We start from the raw sequence: 15,810 nt of genomic DNA, 5'->3' as shown, positions 1-15,810 counted from the left end.
CCTGTACAGAGGCTGCATTCACAGGTGCTGAGGACCTATCACAGCCTGGCTCTGCCTGTACAGAGGCCACCATTCACAGGTGCTGAGGACCTATCACAGCCTGGCTCTGCCTGTACAGAGGCTGCATTCACAGTTGCTGAAGACCTATCACAGCCTGGCTCTGCCTGTACAGAGGCTGCATTCACAGGTGCTGAGGACCTATCACAGCCTGGCCCTGCCTGTACAGAGGCTCACGTTCACGGGTGCTGAGGACCTATCACAGCCTGGCTCTGCTTGTACAGAGGCTGCATTCACAAGTACTGAGGACCTATCACAGCCTGGCTCTGCTTGTACAGAGGCTGCATTCACATGAGCTGGGGACCTATCACAGCCTGTCTCTGCCTGTACAGAGGCTGCATTCACAGGTGCTGAGGACCTATCACAGCCTGTCTCTGCCTGTACAGAGGCTGCATTCACAGTTGCTGAGGACCTATCACAGAGAAGCTCCACACTGTCACAGCACTCCGTGCCCAGATCTGGGATGGACAGGCAAGGGAGGAAGGAAAGGGCGGCCTGGTGGGAAAACAACAACCTGCTCCTATCAAGGGGGCCTGGCACTGAAAATGTGGAACAAGGAAAGGAGCAGAGGTCATCGCCGGATCAGATGCAGGCCCTGCGCCTACTCCCCGTGCCAGGGTACAAACCCAGAGCTATGCCCCGGAATGCCAGCAAGAGCTGATAAGAGCGAATATCATAGGGGAGCACACCCCTGCTTGCGATCAGCCTTCGGGTCTCTGGCGCGCACCAGAGGGGGAGTGTGCAGTAAGAAGAGAACGCTGGCAACCCATGGCCCACACAGGGAACAGGTTTAGCTATGAGTGCCCCTATACCCAGAATGGCACTAGTTCTCTGGGTGCCTTCACAGGGCTGGCCGAAGAGCTGCTGTCTGGGGACCCACTTCCAAATGATGTTTCCGGGCCTCTTGACTGGTCTTCGGCATTGATGTGCCCTAGTTCTGAGCTTTCAAAAAATCAAATGGGCAGAAGAAAAACGATATATATATATATATATATATATATATATATATATATATATATATATATATATATATATATATATATATATATATGCCATTTGTGCTGTTTCATTTTTTTATCCCTAATCCGTATGCACTTAATGAAACACAACAAGGAATGGGAAGACTTCTTGAACCACCATCGTTTTGTTTTTCTTTAGCATCCTCCCTGCTGGGCTAGACATCTCCGAGGTCATGATAATGCCAACACTCTGACTTCTTTAGAGAATGTGGGCAGGCCCCCAGCGCCAGCTTGTGCCATGGGTCTCCTTCATGCTTACTCATTATCTGGCCTTCCAGGTGCTTTGGACTACAACTCCCACGATTCTTCACCACTGATTATGCTGAGTAGGGCTGATAGGAGCGGAAGTCCAAAACATCTGGAAGGCCACACACTGAGGACCCGTGAATGTTTGTAATTCACTGCACAGCAGAACAAAGCAAGGCATTTGGCATCAGATCAAAACGGGCCCTTAAGAACAGTTATTAAGCTTTCCTTGTCATTGTCAGAGGAGCTCCCCATGGCGTTAGGGCCAGGTTCAGTGGAAAGGATTAAAATGCCACGAGCCTGGCACTGCCTAGAGCAGGGGACACACATTCAAGTTGCAAGCTACTAGCCAGCTATAGCCAGCTATAAAAAAAAATAACTTGCCACCTATTTTATTCCTACACACAGCACGCCAAGAGTTAAATGTCATTAGCCAATGGCTAGTGGTGAGTGTACGTTTTGTGCCCTGGCCTAGAGCATCCCAAAGGTGTTCTGAAGAGACCTTGTTGGCAGGATATAAACCTAGGCGTGTACTGACCTCTTCTAATATGTATTTACCTGGAGGTCAGCTGAAATAAACAGCTGTTTGGCTCTGGACCAATCATGTATGGCTAACAGTGTTTCTAACATTACATATAGTGGCATAACAAGGAGGGCATACAAGCTGGGGAAAGGCAGTTTTGCAGGGATGTAAGCAAATACCACCTGAGATGCTTCCAAATGTAAAAAGGTTGCTCTCAGTTGAAGGTGGCCTGTTGAGCAAGATCTGGTAAGACCCCCTGACATAATTCTACACCCAGCCTTCAATAAACCAACTTTTCTACACACACAGCCCCTCCGACCCCGAAACAACGAAGACTACACAATGAAGTGCACACCACCCAGAACACACGCGCCCATACCAACTGTCCCTTAATAGCCCAGTAGCCCATCACAGATACACCAGCATATCTCCCCCCAGTCCTTTACCTCCCCCACTCCGGCAGCCCGCAAAATCACAGCAACAGTTTACCTCGAGCGCACACGAGCCACTGCTGCAGACAACTCACCAAATATATCAAACTAGATACCACAGAGATATGCACACATCAACATGTGCAACAGAATCACCGTATCCTGCTCCCTGGCTCGCCCCATCCCCATCTCTTGCAGATCCGAAAACTCCAAACCCCGAAAATGGCAGACTTTCTGCTACAGCAGACTGAATAGCCTAGCATAAGGGGGCATAGGGAAGAGCTCCCCTCATTCTCCTGTGGGGCACTACTCCGGACAGCCATGCCCCGTGGGTGAATGGCAGCAAAGGGGGAAGGAAATGAGTCTTGGCTCTGCTGAGGCAAGTCTGCTGTATTACAAGAGATGACATTATTTTGCCGGGATCCCACACTTTGTGTAAACGGAGATGGTGGAATGTTAAAGCATTCTACAGTCGCGGCACTTGCACACATACCTTCCTTCCAAGCGGCACCAGGTTCAAATATGTACCTTAGGGATGTCAAGGCTTACAAAAAGGTCTTGTAGAAAAGAGCTCCAAAGTTCCTCATGGCCATGCGGGGAAAGCTACCCAGTCCTGTTTTTGCTTGGAATTCGTACACTTTCCGTTTTTACTCACCCATTTGAAATTTAGGAAAACTACAAGTTCCAGAATCTAAAGGGGAAAAACAGGACATGGTGATCTCAAGCATGGCCACGGGAAACCTGACAGCTCTGATAGTTTACTTGCAAAATACACATCTTATGCCGCTCAGATAGCGCTCGCTCGCTTTGACATCTGTGCAGAGGCTACTGACGCAGGTTCGAATCCCGGCAGGGCCAAACTCAGCCTTTCATCCTTCCGAGGGCGAAAATGAACACCACACACCGTGGGTAATAATAAGCAGCGCTCAGATGCCCGAGGGTTCGTAGCGCTATATAAATGATAAGTAATAATTATCATTATTATTATTGGAAAGCAAACTTCCAGTGTTTAAATTCTTAGAGAAACCTGTTGAGACAAAATAATATCGTTTTAGGTTTAGTCTCCACATGCTGACTGGCAAGCTAGAAGTCCCAAAATGCAAAAAATTTCAAGTAAGAATAATCGTTTTTTAACACCACTGCTATTCTTTAAATAGTTTGAGAATAACAAAAAAAAGAGTAGTAGTGCAATTTGGATACAGTGTTCGGGACATGTGCAATCTATGCAAGGGAATGAGACAGACTCCCAGCTCGCTGTTAGTGTTCGGGACATGTGCAATCTATGCAAGGGAATGTGACAGACTCCCAGCTCGCTGTTAGTGTTCGGGACATGTGCAATCTATGCAAGGGAATGTGGCAGACTCCCAGCTCGCTGTTAGTGTTCGGAACATTTGCTATCTATGCAAGGGAATGTGACAGACTCCCAGCTCGCTGTTAGTGTTCGGGACATGTGCAATCTATGCAAGGGAATGAGACAGACTCCCAGCTCGCTGTTAGTGTTCGGAACATTTGCTATCTATGCAAGGGAATGTGACAGACTCCCAGCTCGCTGTTAGTGTTCGGGACATTTGCTATCTATGCAAGGGAATGTGACAGACTCCCAGCTCGCTGTTAGTGTTCGGGACATGTGCAATCTATGCAAGGGAATGTGACAGACTCCCAGCTCGCTGTTAGTGTTCGGGACATGTGCAATCTATGCAAGGGAATGTGGCAGACTCCCAGCTCGCTGTTAGTGTTCGGAACATTTGCTATCTATGCAAGGGAATGTGACAGACTCCCAGCTCGCTGTTAGTGTTCGGGACATGTGCAATCTATGCAAGGGAATGTGGCAGACTCCCAGCTCGCTGTTAGTGTTCGGGACATGTGCAATCTATGCACGGGAATGTGACAGACTCCCAGCTCGCTGTTAGTGTTCGGAACATTTGCTATCTATGCACGGGAATGTGACAGACTCCCAGCTCGCTGTTAGTGTTCGGAACATTTGCTATCTATGCAAGGGAATGTGGCAGACTCCCAGCACGCTGTTAGTGTTCGGAACATTTGCTATCTATGCAAGGGAATGTGACAGACTCCCAGCTCGCTGTTAGTATTCGGGACATGTGCAATCTATGCAAGGGAATGTGACAGACTCCCAGCTCGCTGTTAGTGTTCGGGACATGTGCAATCTATGCAAGGGAATGTGACAGACTCCCAGCTCGCTGTTAGTGTTCAGGACATGTGCAATCTATGCAAGGGAATGTGACAGACTCCCAGCTCGCTGTTAGTGTTCGGGACATGTGCAATCTATGCAAGGGAATGAGGCAGACTCCCAGCTCGCTGTTAGTGTTCGGAACATTTGCTATCTATGCACGGGAATGTGACAGACTCCCAGCTCGCTGTTAGTGTTCGGGACATGTGCAATCTATGCAAGGGAATGTGACAGACTCCCAGCTCGCTGTTAGTGTTCGGAACATTTGCTATCTATGCAAGGGAATGTGACAGACTCCCAGCTCGCTGTTAGTGTTCGGGACATGTGCAATCTATGCAAGGGAATGAGGAAGACTCCCAGCTCGCTGTTAGTGTTCGGAACATTTGCTATCTATGCAAGGGAATGTGACAGACTCCCAGCTCGCTGTTAGTGTTCGGGACATTTGCTATCTATGCAAGGGAATGTGACAGACTCCCAGCTCGCTGTTAGTGTTCGGGACATGTGCTATCTATGCAAGGGAATGTGACAGACTCCCAACTCGCTGTTAGTGTTCGGAACATGTGCTATCGCTGTGAACATTTGCTATCTATGCAGGGGAATCCCTTTTTTTGTATGTCAAACACAGTCACGAAAACTTTAAAAGGGGGCTTTCTCTGCGTTTGCTTATGTTTGGGCATTTGGCACTGATGGGACCCCTTTTGGACAGGTGCAAATCTGCAAGAGGTGAATAAAGGTCACCACTATGCTTTTTCGGAGTAAGAGCACGTGGCAGTCCTCTCAGTGGTATCCGGGAGACACACACATGACCTTCAAGGTGGGGGCGTTGCGTAAGATGGGCTTGGGCTGCGTGAACGAGCCCCACAGCAGAGACCCGTTGAAGAAGAGGGGAGCTAGCGCTCCAATTCTGTTACAGCTCCACTACGCACACGCAGGTGACCCACTCCTGAGTAACGCAGCCCCATGAGAGGGGAGCAGCGACTATAGGAGGAACGGGCATGCAGCGGTGTGGGTGGAAATATGTATATGGCGACATTATATACGGGGACAATATTACCTAATACCTGGTGGAAGGACATAGCGAGCGAGATGCAGCAGTCGCTGGAGGCAGAGAGAAGGAGTGATGGAGGCAGGATGCTAAGAGATGGAGGAAGGGGTATGGACTCAGGCGGCTGGAGGGAGGCAGGACGAGCGAGAATTATAGAGGACAAGAGGGTCATCATGGAGGACGTCTGGGCGGAGGCAGGGTGAGGAGGCAGAGGTAGTTGAGGAGCATCAAGGAGGCAGGGAGAGGAGTCTGGAGAGATTTGGAAGGAGCAGGATCAGGCGAAGGAAGGCGGCGTGGGGATTGGAGGAACATCAGTGGAGAGGTTGCAGAGGACCTCCAGGAGGCACAGAGAGGAGACTGTAAAGGTAGAGGAGGGGAAGATGAGAGAAGGATGATACTACAGGCAGAAAGTGTAAAGGACAAGGAGGAGATACCCCCCAGTGCTTGACAAGGGTGAGCCTCGCATGGGGTGCAGGAGCAGGCATGAGGTTCAGAAGGACAGGCAGGTTGCAGGGGGGAGAACAGGTACTTTAGGAGAAGTTCCGCCGGAGACAGGGAGATGTCTTAAGCGCTGTGCTTGAGCTGTTAGCACCCTCTTGGTGGGCGCTTTCGGACTTTGCCAACCACTATCCTCACTCCACTTCTACCTCATTCGGGCCTAGCGTGAAGCCGCGTGTGAGCCTGGGATATCAAGGATAAAGGGGACCCACCGGTGCTGAGGCAAACATTGAGGACTTGACTCCACCAGCCGAGCGGCCAATAAAGTAAAAACGGCAGGACTGTGACGTCATCGTGAACCCCCAGGAGGGAACCCGGACTGGGGTCTGCACATTGAGACTCTGACTGCTGGACCCAACGAGAAGCTGTCCTGTTGTTGAAGTTTTATGTTGCGTTTTCTTAGTTGTGCCCAAACCTGTAACTACCCTAATAAACTTTGGTTGAACTTGTCTCTTCGTGGCTGCCTCCCTTGTGCTGGTCGCATTTGCTCCATGGCACGGCCTTCCTGGATGTATAACCAGCGCTGGTCATTGGGCCGGCTCTCATGGACCCTGGATCCGGCACCAGATGTGTAGCCGGATCTCGGGATCCGGCTAGAGTCAGCGCCACAAAACCCAAACCCAGGCTCAACGCAGTGTTACTTTAAACAAAAACAAAAAGTGGAAAAAGAAGAACACGCCCGCGACGGCCCAGGGTAGGGGGGCGGAGCAGCTCATTGCCGCCATTAGGCTCTCCTGGCTCCGCCCCCCTACGTGTACACTGCAGGATGTTGATACAGGTCGCAGCTGCAGGAAAAGACAACTGTAACTTCCTCTGGTGACCCGTGCAAGGCGTCAAGGGTCACAAGAGGAAGTTACAGTCCTCAGCCACGACCAGTTTATTCATTGATTTATGCAATATTTGTCGGATACTTGTATCCGACAAACATTGCATGAATAAGTAAATATACAGGTATCGACACACATTGCATGAATAAATACCCCTATTAACATTGACATTATCCCACGCGATGCAGCCACGCAACTGCTTCCAGAGGGGAGCTGCGGGAGCCGAGCTGCGGGAGCTGTGCTGGGTGTGGTTCAAGCAAAGGAAAACGGTGCTTATGGCGAACAGAAATCACCCTGTTTGAATACTACCCAAGGGGGAGGTTTTTTAAAAATAGAATGGGATGCAAATTGTGCATTTTAAATAATATTTACTCAGCAACACTGGTCCAAACTATCATGCGCAGAGTGAAGTAGCTCATCACCAGTGCCATGGAAGTGGTTTAAAGTGGAATTGATATATAGTTTGGAAAAGAAGCAGCACGAAAGAAATAGCGCCGCTTTAAACTATTATTTTGAATATTTGCTTTGATCGGAGGGCAACTGCCAGCTCCGCCCGCCCAAACGCTGCCTCCTCTGACCCCCACCCCATCTCTGCCCCCACCCCGGACCTTGTGGGACCCCCCACCACATTTTTTCCATTTCCACCACTGTGTATGACGGAGTAAGATGCAGCTGTTTGTGTGGTGAACAGAAGGGGGGAAGAGGAGTTGCTAGGTTTTGTTCCCGTGGGTCGTGTCAGTGGGTGCACTTGTTCCCCCACCAGCGTTACGCCGAGGTCGGCAGGGCTGGGGTGCAGTCAGTACACATCAGTCAGAGCAAGGCGCGTCCCACTCTGACGCAACCCACCGACCTCTCTGCGAAGATTCCTGACGGTAAATCGCCACAATTTCCAAATAGGTCACTCTGGCTCAAGGACTAAGCAGCAACAGAGGAGAGGGCTGTGTCTGTTTAGGACACCGCAGGGGGCCCTGCTCTGTGTAGCAATTAGGAGAGCTGGGCTGGAATACTAGAACCGCTTCTTAGGCTCCATAAGTGCGGCCCTTTGCTCGCATCGACATAGAGAACTAAGCTGCACCTCACTGGTGGGGCCCGGGAAGGCTGAACTATTGCTGCGGTGGCTTGTGTTTCTGTGCATTGGGAACGCGGCCTTGCAGCTTTGGTTGTGGATGCTCGCCTACTGCAATGGCGCAGACAGGTAAAAAAGCCACGGAGTGAAAGGTTGCTCAGGGCATTGCCAGTGGTTACGATTATTTCATATCCTTCCACCCATCACATTGTTGGTTAATATTGGGACTGCTAACCAGATAGATCGCTCTTGTAGCTCAACTTGTCAGTTACACGAGGCTGACTGTCCCCCCACCCTTTACCGGACCTTGGACAATCTCTCAATTTCCTTTTATCCAGTTTGCGACAGGGGCGGGGTGGGGGTTTAGGGGGGCAGAAGAGAGACTTGTTTCAGCATTTATTTGAGCCGGGAAAAGTCTGTTACAGGAAGAGCCATAGTTCACTGAACCCTCAAGGTTCACGGGGAGGAGGGGTACATTGGGGCACACTGGCTCAACAAGCAGATGCCTTTGAGAAGCCCGAAGGGCTGGGCAGGCTAAGCCACACCTCATACCTCATACCGAGCACTGCCCTAAAGCCATCAGTCTCTCAAGGAAAGCAGCATGCTGGGAAACCGCATCCCTTGCTGCGGGCCAGGCAGGGGAGGTGTGGGGGAGGAGGCCAGAGACTTCTGCATCTCCTGGTGGGAGGAGAGGACGCGAGGAGGGCCCTGCTAGGTGGGAAAGGAAGAGCTAGGTGTGGCGAGAAGACAGATGGGCATCAGTGGGCTGGGAAGAGAAAGCATCCCTAGCAGGCTGGTGGGTTTGGGTCGGCGTCAGTCTCATGTGAGGCTGGGTGACATGTAATGTACACTGCTATGACGCCATGCTTCCCGTTCACATGTTTTACTGCTGGGAATAGTGCCCCGTGGCTAAAGAGTTGAGCGGGGTGCCATTGGGAACTGAAAGCCAATGTACTGGCCTGTTCTCAGTGCTACAAGCAGGCCAGTCATTTGATCTGCACAGGTTGAACAAGTCACGCCCCTGGCAAATGGACTAGGTGTAGTGGTGTGCTTCTCCTGAATACTAATAAGGTGGCTTACGCACACTATGGCGGTGATGGGCCCAGTAGAAATGGCATAACGTGTGCACTACGCACAGCAGCAAAGGTCGACCTGGAGCCCTGCAAGACCCCCCCCCACACCACCACCTCACCCACCCTGCTTGTGTTTACAGTGCCGCTTGCACTGCAACCTTTGCCCCTAAAGGGACGCGGTCGCCATGCATTGAAAGTGGGGCAAAGTAAAGAGGATCTTGGGGTTGAATCCCCAGTACAGGTCCTAACTCCACGCACAGTGGAAGCCATTCTGGGAGGAGCACTTTTACTTTGATGATGGGAACTGCTCGCCCAGAAACTTGGAGACCATTCACTGCTGTGTGATGACGAGAGCAGTGGGAACCCACGGATACATTTCCAGGGAGCTGCAAAGGTGGGCACAGCCGCTCTCTGCCACCCCTGCAATGCCACAGGGAAGAGGCCAGCATGTGGCCATTGTGACTGGCAATACAACATCACTACGACCTGGAAGTTGGTCCGCCTTTGACTACATTCGTTCTATTAAAAGTCCTATTCGAAATTTACTGACTTTGAGTAAAGATGATGTGATTTTCACAGTATAATCCCTTCATAATTTTATTTTTACAGACTTAAATTGCGCCTAAGCCGCAGGCTGAACATGGTGTGCTTACTGGAGGTCAGTTGAAAATGTGTCATCTTTTGCTGTAATTCCCACCCTTCGCCATCAGATGGAGCCCATGACAAACCTATCAAAAAAGATAGAACAATATAGCATTTTAGGCCAGTAATACAAACTAGGAAACACACAACCACTGTGCAACAAGGATAACTGGAGACTTGCCTGCTGTGCATGGCACCCTTTCTGCCTCGTACCCCAGGAATTCAGTAGAAAGAGGTATAGATATGAATTGTACGACTCTGAGAGCATATGATTAATCCCTCTCGTAACTGCACACATGGATGTGAGGCTCACAAATGAGTTTAGTTTTCTCAAGGTTTGACATTTTATTTTAAATAAAACTAATAAATGAACTGTAACTAAACCTACCCTACCAGGGGATTCCCTACTGGGTCTAGGATCTAAGGGGAAACTATCTAGCATACACAAAACTAACCCTCACACTAAACAACACAACATTCAAAGAAAAGCAGAAACAACAAAAAGAAAGGTTTGCCAAATAACCAATGCCTTGGATGACTTCTACTTGTTCTGGGCACATCCCGCTCCCCCAGAAATATCCAAAGTCAATTCACCCAAGGAAAAATAAAGCCTCACATCAGTTCTTGAAAAGTTGCAAATAAACACAAAGTCAGTCAAACAAAAATCCACGGGAAACAGTTTCTTCTTCGTTGGATGAAAAGCTTCCCTTTCAAAGTTCCACAAAGAAAACAGTACCAATGGTTATCCTGGATAATGTTGAAAACCAAAAGTACCACTTCCAATGTGATAAATTCACTTTTGTAACTTCTGCAGCGTCTTGAATGCAATTTGTCAGGATGCGTCTCTTAAGGGAGTTGCTCTCTCCGTGGCAACTACCTCCTGCCAGTGTCATTGTGAAAGAAGCCTTCTCTGCCTCACAGACTGCCTCTACTTCAACTTCATCAAAATGCAAATGTTCTGACAGAATTCTAAACAACCACAGTTCTGCTTCTGCTGCTGCGACTTGATATTGTGGAAATGTGTTACACCACTTAAACAAGACTCTTTGTCCTCTACAGGTGGGCAGGCCACTCTTCTTTCCACTATTACAAGAAAGGGCAGCCTCTTTGCCTCTCGTCTAAGTCTTGTAGCAACCACAAAATCTGCCTCAGTTTCTAACTGCCACAGTTTCATCTCCACAAATTATTGATTAGTTATTCTTGCAAGCACCCAGCTCCCTTCCCCAGCTTCACGTGCACCTTCTCGTCACCGGGGTTTATCTCAAAGCTGCAATGCCACTCTTCCAGTCTTGTATAACGTTGTCACCCTTGCATCAGAGAACTCTGAGGTTGTATTATCACCTTCAACAACTTCAAGACTTCTACTTGTGAGTTCTACAACTTCTGCAACAATTAAATGTTTGTTTGGAATGTTACAAGAGTCGGGATTCACTTCAATGTCAGATTTAGGCTTACACGATCTTTATTTGATAGTAAGCTCCAACTTGTATGTATGTATGTATGTATGTATTTCATTTTATATAGCGCCGGTAGCCCGCAGGCATCAGGGCGCTCTGACAAGACAAACATTTACTAAATGAACAAAAGGGCCTAAAAAAACGGGACTAAATAAGCAGCAAGGGTTGACTTGCTACTTGCTTTCCCTTTTATTCAGACAACGTTTATCTTTGACAACGATCGGGAAACACAATACTTCGTACGCAGCCTCTCTGAAGTGAAAATATTCTTGTAACTCTTTGGGAAAGTCTGTTCAGGAGTAGAGGAAATCGCTGACGGGCCCATAGGTCAGCGCTCATCCTCTAGAACTTGTAAGAGAAGATAGCTGCACCATGTGAGGACAGGGGGTACAGGATTCACTTACTCCGACACGACTCAATAGCGAGGACTCAGTAGTTTGGCAAAGGGAAGTCTGTTTAATGACAAGTACATCAAACAGAGAAACAAATGGAAATCAGCTGTAGTGCGATCATCGGTCTCGCTCTGACTTCCACGAACTTTAGTAGAACAGCAATTCTTATAGGCTAAAATCATCATCACTGACGTCTAATTTCTATAAAAAATCATCATGCAATATAATTGGTTAGGAAAGGTAACTTAGGTATAGGTGTTATATCTGTATATGATAATAGGGCATACGGATTGGATAACTCTTATCGGGTGGGCGTCTACGCCCATCCCTCTACATCACGCGTGATAGATGTCACTACAACTACGACGTCCTATTAGTTACAATATCTATAGGACTTAAGATAACTTGGTCCATTGTGATTGGGCAGGTTACACCCCTAGACATAAATGTCCACTTTTAATTGGCAGCATGCAGAATGGACACCCCTGTGCCTGGTGTCCCAAGTTTCACCCTGCCTCCCTTCCATCAATCAGTGTTTTAGGGCGACGTGTCAATTAGTTGGCTAAGGATGGCCTCGAAACTGTAGTCTTATCGGGAAAAGTTATGGCATCCTCGGGTCCTGGAGGACATCAGGCAATGGTACTTCTTCGCGCATGGCTGGTCACGTGTTAGTTCACCATGAATCTGCTTCAGTTTCCAGCTTTTAGTGCATTTAATTCTGTGTCGGCCTAGCCACCTGCTGTAACGCACACCTGACTCCCACAGAGGCGCTGGCCTGGTTCGGAAGACGGACTGGACCGGGCCCCCAAATCTGGCTTGTCTGGCTCGCAGAAGTATCCTTCTGCAGGCGAAAATAGGGGATTAACTGTCTGCGGGGTAATGCAATCGGCCTCCCACTTTCCCCTCTCACCCTCCTCGAAACCCTTCTGTGATTCCTCGTAGCGTCTCACCTTAGAGTCTGGAAGGACGAGCTCTCCATCCTGCTTCTGATGCAGGGGCGCGTTGGTATCCAGTTACTTCACTGGATTTTCGGATTGGTGAGAACCAAACTTGCTTGGCTTCCAGGTAAGTTTTTTGATAAGAGGTTCCCCTTGTGTCCATGCATTAATGTACTAATGCTAGTGTCTTTTTCCCCATAGGGGCCGGGGTACGGAATGCCGGGGAACAGGCACCGACCCGAGATGAGAGGTGAAATCCTTGTAGAAATCAGGTAAGTCTTTAATGAGCGTTTTTTTGGTAATGTCTTTTCATTCGCTCATTAACGCTGATGTCTCTTTTTCCCCTTAGGGGCCGGGGTCCGGAAATGCCAGGATGCGGCGCGGACCCGAAATGAAGAGGGAATGAATCAACAGGTAATTCTTAACATTGAGATTTAGCTTTCCTTATTCCCTTCTCTCTCTCACCTTTTGTTCTGGTCTTTTTCTCCCTAGGCGCTGGGGCGTGACTGCGAATCCGGATGATCGCTGCTGAACATGGAGGCGCCCTGTAAAGGTTAGTGGAATGCGGCGCTGCAGCGATCAACGTGATGAACTTTTAAATAAAAGTCTTCCTTTTCAGGATTGTCGGCGAGATGTCTCCGGGATGCGGATTTAGCAGGTAAGGACTTTTCCTTCTTCTGTTCTCTTCTTCTCTTCCTTTGCAGGTGATCCAGGATGCTGGCAGGCGTGGCAGAAGTCAGGATGCAGGAGCAGACACGGTGAGCGTCCAGCTGCTAGATGCAGAACAACGCGAAGCACGTGTGGCTGTTCCGGTGGGGTTTAAATAGCCCTGGAAGAAGTTCCAGGTATGTATCCTTCCTCCAATCAGGTATGTATCCTTCCCCGACCACGCCCGGATGGTAAATTAGTCCCACAGGTAAAGTAGTTCCTTTCAGGCCTCAAGGAGGCCGGGATCCTGCCGCATGGTCTGCATCAGGTAAGTGCACCCAAGCACTCCCATAATGAGCCTGGCACCTATGGTGCCAGGACTGATGTCTTTTATGAGCCTGGCGCCATAGGCACCAGGACACTGTCCAAAGGGCCCCTATATGGGGTTGCTGGGTCCTTCCTTGGGGACTGGATGTCTGCTTTCAGGGACGCAGGGCTTGAACCGGCTCCCCGGGAGCGGGCATCATGACAGCACTCCCCCCCAAGGCCCCTCCCAAGGTTGTTCCCTCCGGGGGTTTTGGTTTGTCTGGGAAGAGTCGGTGGAATTTCCTGACTAATCGAGGTGCATGCACATGGTCGCTGGGTTCCCACGACCTCTCCTGAGGTCCGTACCCCTTCCAATCAATTAGGTAGAACTGTTTTGACCTAAACATTTTTGAGTCTAAAATGTTCTTCACTTCGAATTCGGGCTCCCCATCTATTAGAAAAGGTTCTGGAGGTTTGAGTAGTCGGGTTCTGGGTACCACTGGTTTCAGAAGTGACACATGAAAAACAGGGTGAATTCGCATACTAGCTGGTAAATCAAGTTTAACAGCCACTGGGTTAATTATTGCCGTAATAGAATAAGGTCCCAGATATTTTGGGTTAAAAGTTCGAGGCCCTTTGAGTGGTAAATGTCTGGTAGCTAACCACACTTGATCCCCAATCTGATGCGGATGTGCTTCACTCCGATGTAGATCAGCATTCTCCTTGTATTTTCTCTTGGCTTGTTGTAAATGCGTAGTTGCCTCTTTGAAGGCTTGGGTAATTGTAGAATGCAGATGTTCTACTGCAGGCATTCCGAGGTTCTGAGGTGAGTCAAGGTTTGAGGTTCGAGGGTGATGCCCAAACAAAGTATAAAAAGGACTGTGGCCAGTTCCAGAGTGTACCGAATTATTATATGCGTATTCGGCTATCCAAAGAATGTCTTTCCAGTTGCTTTCAGATTGCTGTAACATACACCGTAAGTACTGCTCAAGGGTCTGATTTGTCCTCTCGGTCTGACCATCGGTCTGAGGGTGGTGACTGGTCGATAATCTTACGTCGATCTGCGCCATTTGACAACATTTGCGCCAGAAGTGGGAAATGAATTGGCTTCCCCGGTCAGAGATTAGTATAGATGGGAATCCATGTAGCCGAACAATATTTTCGAGGAATTCTTTGGCTAGGACAGAAGCTGAAGGTAAACCTTTCAAAGGAATAAAGTGGGCCATTTTGGAAAACAAATCCACAATTACCAGAATAGTATTGTACCCCGAACAAGGAGGCAGGTCCGTAATAAAATCCATTGATAGGGTGTGCCAGGGTGCTGGCGATATGTCTAGAGGTTGAAGGAGACCGACTGGTCTTTTCTTTTGACTTTTATTTTGGGCGCAAACACCACAGGACATCACAAAAGATTTAACACCTTTTCGCCAAGAGGGCCACCAAAATTGTCGTTTCACCTTTTCCTCTGTCTTGGCAATACCGGGGTGTCCCTCTATTAATATATCATGATAACCGGAAATAACTAGTTCGTGTAATTCCTTATGTGGCAGGAATAAGCGTCCTTGGAAATAAGGTAAACCATTATCTATGGTAAAGTCTGATCCCTTTTGTATCCAATCCTGTAAGGTTGTAGGGTCCAGGAGTTGTTTCACTCAGGCTTGAATGTCTTCAAGCGTCTGTAACTAAGTCATGCCTAGAATCCTCTGTTCGGGAATTACTGGTACTGGTTCTGAGTTTGTATCAGATTCTCCCATTCCAATTCGGGATAAGGCGTCTGCTGTGCCATTCTTGCAGCCAGGTCGATAGGTAATCACAAAATCAAATTCAGCGAAAAACAAAGCCCATCGGAGCTGCCGTGATGACTGAGCCTTGGCGGTTTTCAAATACTGTAAATTCCGGTGATCAGTGATCACTTTGATGGTAAGTCGAGCGCCAAGCAGATAATGCCGGCAGGCTTTAAAAGCGGACTTAATGGCTAACAGTTCTTTGTCCGTGATTGCATAATTAACCTTGGGTGCCGAGAATTTTCTGGACCAAAATGCTACGGGATGCAGTTGGTTGGTTTCGGGATCTCTTTGGGACAGGACAGCTCCCATGGCTAGGCTGGATGCGTCAGTCTCGACGACATAAGGGAGATCTGGACGCGGGTGTTTCAATATAGATGCAGTGGTAAACTTAGCTTTTAAATCCTGAAAGGCCTGCTCGGCTTCTTCAGACCATTCAAAACGTTTATTTTTCCTCAAGAGTGCAGTAAAGGGTTGTACCACGCGTGAAAATTCCGGGATAAACCTGCGATAGAAATTGGCAAAGCCGAGCATGCTTTGAACCCCTTTTACAGAGCTAGGTGATGGCCATTTGAGGATGGCATCCACTTTTCTTGAGTCCATTCAGACTCCTTTGGGTGTCAGGATGAAACCTAGAAACTCGACTTCTGTGGTATGGAAAACACATTTC

This window comes from Ambystoma mexicanum, chromosome 13 (assembly GCF_040938575.1).
Source record: "Ambystoma mexicanum isolate Mex_15411 chromosome 13, UKY_AmexF1_1, whole genome shotgun sequence".
NCBI lineage: Eukaryota > Metazoa > Chordata > Amphibia > Caudata > Ambystomatidae > Ambystoma > Ambystoma mexicanum.
This window is presented reverse-complemented; position numbering follows the sequence as displayed.